Source organism: Microcaecilia unicolor, chromosome 4, assembly GCF_901765095.1.
Source record: "Microcaecilia unicolor chromosome 4, aMicUni1.1, whole genome shotgun sequence".
Classification (NCBI taxonomy): Eukaryota; Metazoa; Chordata; class Amphibia; order Gymnophiona; family Siphonopidae; genus Microcaecilia; species Microcaecilia unicolor.
In genome coordinates this window covers 89,598,897-89,604,896 of record NC_044034.1, presented here as the reverse complement: position 1 = coordinate 89,604,896, position 6,000 = coordinate 89,598,897, and positions in this window count along the sequence as shown.

Genomic DNA, 6,000 nt, shown 5'->3' with positions numbered 1-6,000 from the left:
ATATATTTTGTAGACTCCTGAGGCAGGCGCTTGGGCACTGAAATACGGCTGCTGTGTTGAGTCATTTCTTTCATTTTGCAATAAAGACTCTTTTTCCATTTACACATCTCCTCCATTGGTTGAGAAGAGCCTACTCTCCCTACTTTTTGCTTCTGCCATGATAGTCTGCCCGTCTCCACACCCATGGCGGAGAGTCTGGACGCTATGTCGAAAGAATCATATGCACCTCAGCCAGATACATTCTGCACTTCTGCTGCTTACTGGCCAACTGGTGAAGCTCTGTGGCCTGCTCCTGTGGGAGAGAATCCACAAGACTACTGTGGACCAAAGATTACAAGTAAAGGCTTGTGTAGAGCTGATAGGACCGGATGCGGGCAATGATCATTGAGCCCCAAATACCTTTCCTCCCAAATGAGTCTAGTATCCAAGCTTCTCTAGCTGGGGACTTCGAGGCATGAGTCCTAGAGCTCCTAGCTCGTTTGAAGTTTGATTCCACCACCAGAGAGTTGTGAGGCAGTTGAGGCCTCTTGAATCCAGAAGCCTTCTTAGGTGCAACCTGCAGTGAGAAGGGAGATTCTCAGTTTTTCATCAGTGCATCCTTAAGGATAGGGTGTAAGACTCCTTCCTTAGGAGGAGACTCATAGTCCAGGATGGTTAACATCTCGTCCTGGGCTCTTCCTCCAACTCTAACTTAAATGGTATGGCAGAGGCCATCTCCCTGACAAAACCAGTGAAAGAGTGACCCTCAGGTAGAGATTTACATCTCGCTTGAGGTGGGGAGTGATCAGAATGTACCTGTTAAGACTCCTCCATCAAGAATTAATGAGGGTTCTCTTCTGAGTTCCATGAACTGTCCTATTCAGACTGCTCACCATATTGAGACCGAGCTGAGCGAGTCTGTGCCCACCTTGGCTTGAAGGAACCATGTTCATGCCCCAAAGATCGCTGAGGTACAGCCCTACTGACTCCAGGGAAGCTTCCTCCCCAAAGTCGAGAGCAGTACTGTATGTGGCGAGGTGCCGGCACTGAGGATCTCTACACAGGCATGGATGGAGCCTCATTAAGAATCTGATACTGACTGCAGCTTGCGCAGGTGCCCTCAATGCTTGAGCGGTCTGCAACATCTGTGCCAGATCCTCCCTAAGCATGTCTTGGAACTGCTCACAAGGAAGGCATCGGCAAAGGCTCCAGGTTCAAAATGATGGCTATGACCTCTAGCAATAGACTGTTGCCTGCAGTACCCTGGATCACCAGGGCATCCTTCAGATAAGTCTGGGGGAATCATTTGGAGGGGGGGTTGGGTTCTTCTGGGGAGGACTCAGAAGAGGGAGATAGTTGTACTTTGGGGGTGGGGTGGGCAAGTCACACAGGGTGCTGTTATAACTTGCTATAACTGTCTGTGGCATCCCCAAACCCAGCCAGCCTGTGGTGCAGAAGATCCAAGATGTGAATCAAACCAGAAACCTTCCATATCACAGTGTGCAGCATTAGCCACTGAGCCAGGGGGCCTGGCCTGGGATCTGTTTTCAATTAGCTGAGTGTTGTGCACAGCCTCTGAGATTTCAGCCTATGCAGAATTTTTCTTTGCAAACTTAATATATTTCTAAAGCTGGGTTGTTATTTTCTAATTATCCTTATCCAGAGTTTCTATCTTTTTTTGTTTCCAATACAGTGCCTGGAACCGCTAAACACACTTATCAGTTCATTTTACACTTAAGGCTGATTTAGGGGTTTTATTCATGATAGCCATTATGCTTTGTTAATCATGGTAGCATTGTGGCTTGTAGCTGACACTTAAAGAGATATGGATTGGACCAAAAAAAATATATATACAGATTAATGAGAATTACCAAAAATATTCTCCTTCCACCAAGTAAATGCTAATGCGGTACATTAGTTCTAAACAAAGCAATTAAACTCTGCATCAAGGAGGCTTTGTTTTACACATAATACAACATTAGTTAAATGTTCAAGCAGCAGCTTTTTCTTTATTGCTCCGCCTTACAGAGGGAGAAAACAAGATAAAGGGAACTGAGCGGTGTGCATATTACATAATCACTGTAATTATATCGCCTCTGTAGTCTTTTTAAAATCAATGACAGTATGTATTTAATAAAGTTCTTCCAAGTGAGCAGGCTGCTTTTCCTTTTGTCTCTCCACTTTATTGCCGCATTGCAGGGGTTCATGAAAAATGCTGTTAGCCCTCCGAAGAAGCAACTCCTACAGTTTGCATGCAAGCTTTCAATTCATCTTCAGGTATTTTTAACAGCTCTCATACTGTACGAAGAGGCTAGATCCTACCATATGCAGCGCTCCTCATAAAATATGATTCCTGCTATGGAAGGCCATTTCTACTACTTCCTAATATGCTGCATCTTTTATGCATTGCTCTTCAGTTACTGCTTGATGATATACTTATAGCAAGACCCTCAGAAATGTGTGTCTGCTCAGGTCTTTCCAGTGAGCAGGATAGCAACAGCCTAATATACCTGAACTTGTGTCTTTGGAGAACATTCTGGAAAGCCTGCTCCTCAGTTAAATTTAGAACACAACATGAGATAATGGAGGCTGGTCATGCCTGTCCATCAATAGGCAGGAGGAGTCAGAGCAGAACATTTAGATGCCACCATTTAGGGACTTGAACTGTCCTGGTGTCTAAACGGTAGCATCTAGAAGTCACATACCTGGAGGAGTTACTAAAAAGAGCCTAGTGTAATGCCCCATGATATGAGTATTACTAGACCCTACAGTAATTGACTTTTCCAGAGGCCCTGGGGGGGGGGGGGGGGTGGAGGAGGTCCCTGCCAGAGGGCTGGAGGTTGAATTTGGACGCCTGCCCAGGGGAGGAGTTGGCAGAGAAGTTGCAGAGATGGTTTCCCTGTTGAGAGTGACAGCAGGGGTGGAATCTGGGAAGTCATAAAAGAGTCTGGAGTGAGATATATGAGGTCTTTGGTTGACTGTATTTCCACCAGGACCTTGGAAGTATTGGGGATCCTGGAGTGTAAGAGATAAAATTCAGGCTGAATAAAGGAGAGTTGCTGCCCCTATGGAAAGGAGACTGAGCTTCAGGTGGATGAGGGGAGTCCAGCCTGTAAGTGTGACCAGGACAGGGGGAGCCTGTCCAAGGCCGGAGTGTAGCCCTGAGACGTGCACTGCTGGAAGACGGACAGCCTAAAGGGTCTGTGCCTGAAAGAAATGGATTGGTATTAGGTTTAGGAGAATTAGCTTTGGGGTTATTGCTGACTGAAACAGTACTACTCACCCTAATCTCCAAATTCAAACAAGAAATTTCATTTGGCAACAACATACTTCTTCTGCAGTTCGATCTATCCAGTGCATTTGACATGGTAAACCACGAAATTCTCACAAAACTACTAGACAAACTAGGAATCAGCGGAAACATCATTAAATGGATAAAAAGTTTCATCACCACCAGATCCTATCAAGTCAAATCAACCTCATCTGTATCATCTGCGTGGTCCTCACAATGCGGAGTCCCCCAAGGATCGCCTCTATCCCCGATCCTCTTCAATCTTATGATGAGTCCTCTGGCTAAATCCCTATCCAAAGCTGGTCTAAACCCCTTCATCCATGCAGATGACATCACCATTTTCATCCCTTTCCAATCCAACCTTGCAGAAATAATCACTGGCATGAACATCTTAGCCGCCTGGGCCAATGCCTTCAAAATGAAATTGAATAAAGAAAAAACTCAATGCTTAATCCTCTCATCAAGACACTCCAATCTACTCCCAAACACCCTGATTACCTCCGACATTACAATCCCCAAATCCTAGGAGTAACGTTAGACAACCACCTAACTCTTGAAACTCACGCAAAAGCCATGACGAAGAAGATAAGATGTTCAACATGATGTGGGTACTGAAAAGAGTAAAACCATTCCTCCCCCCAAAAACTTTCTGCAATCTGGTACAATCCACAATACTCACCCACGCTGACTACTGCAACAGCATCTTCATTGGTTGCAAAGCCCAAATCCTGAAAAAACTCTAAACCGCCCAAAACACAGCAGCCAGACTCATTTTTGGTAAATCACGATTTGAAAGCGCAACACCACTCCGTGAAAAACTTCACTGGCTCCCTATCAAAGAACGAATAAACTTCAAAGCCCACACACTGATCCACAAGATCCTCCACGGAGAATCTCCAAGTTACATGACCAATTTGATCGACCTCCCAGCCAGAAACGGGTCCAAATCTTCTCGGACATATCTCAATCTTCACCTTCCCAATTGCAAAGGTCTCAAATACAAAACCTATTACGCATCCAACTTCTTCGTTATAGGCAGCCAACTCTGGAACGCCATACCAATATACATCCGAACAACCAATGAAGATCTGCCCTTCCGAAAGCTGCTGAAAACATACCTCTTCAAACAAGCCTATCCAAACAACCCAGCTTAATTTACGAACCTAATCCACAACATTAACATTAACCATACCTCAATCCTTCCCCCAAATCTCTTCCTCTTGTCCTTCTCTAATACAATTGTGTTATCTCTATGATATCCTTTACCCATACATTATGTTACCTCTGTGATACTTTGTACCCATACATTGTGTTATCTCTATGATACTTTGTACCTATATTGTAAGCCGCACTGAACCTGCTATCGAGCAGGAAACAGCGGGGTATAAATGCTACAAATAAATAAAATAAATAAATAACAGGATGGATAAAGGACAGGCAGGGGCGGCCCATCCATTAGACCACCTGAGCAGCATCTCAGGGAGCAGCATCTTCCCCTTCATGGCGTTTTTCCTCACGGTGACACTTCAATCACAGCAGTGGCAGCGATTCCCATACGCTACCCTACCACTGCTAGCAACCACCTCTTTCCTTTACTAAGGCCTCTTTTCTGATGTAACTTCCTGTTTCATCAGAGGCTCAGGCAGCCACAGTAAAGGGAAGAGGCGGGTGCCAGCGGCAGGGCAGTGTATGGGAAATGCTGCTGCCAGGTTTGGAATATGATGAGGTAAATGCCGCCTTGGGGGGGGGGGGGGGGAAACGGCATCTTGGCCTGGGGGGTGGCATATTAGCTTTGCCTCAGATGGCATCTTTCCTTGGGCCAGCACTGAGGACAGGGGTCTGTGTAGATATGTACAGAATTTAAACCTCCAAAGAGTGAAGAAAAGTAGATAAATTCATCACGACTTGTGGTGGAATGGTGTGTATATATATATATATATATATATTTAAAACAAGTTATGGAGAGCAGTGGCGTACCAAGGGGGGGGCGGTGGGGGCGGTCCGCCCCGGGTGCACGCCGCTGGGGGGTGCCACGTGCCTGTTGGCCGAGTCCGCTCGTTCCCTCCCTGCTGCTCCCTCTGCGCAGAACAGGTTACTTCCTGTTCCGGGGCAGAGGGAGCAGCAGGGAACGAGTGGACTCGGAGCTGACAGGCGTGCGGCACTCCCCCCAGCAGGTAAAAATGCACCCGGGGGGGGGTCTCGCTGCACCCGGTGGTGTAATTTCACCAGGGGGGGGGGGTGCATCGGCAATCCGCCCCTGGTGTCAGCCAGCCTAGGAACGCCACTGATGTAGTGTTCACCTACTGGTTGCATAAATTCCAGTAAAGTTCTGTTGCAATCTGAAAAACGACTGGAGTGCAGTGTGATTATTGGAAAGAGAGTGGAGCGGGTGCTCCCTGACTGACAGAAGTAGCACTATAAAGGACCTGGCAAACTCCCAACACTCCAGATCTCTGTGCCAGACCATTGACCCACTCCCCAGCTTGACTGAAGGCAAATTGGAACTGTAAGCAGTGTGTGTGGTCCCTGGTGACATCATGAAAGGAAATTTGTTTGTGGGCCCGGGTGGGACTCCGAGTTGGAACTGGAGCTGAACTAGCAGGGTGTGAGTTCCGGGCTACACTGGGATGCAGGAGCTAATGTCGTCCACCTGAGAGTCCAGAGAGCAGTAGGAACTGTGGTAACCCATTAGGAGTAACTGCACAGTGCAAGGTTCTGCATTTGAAGTG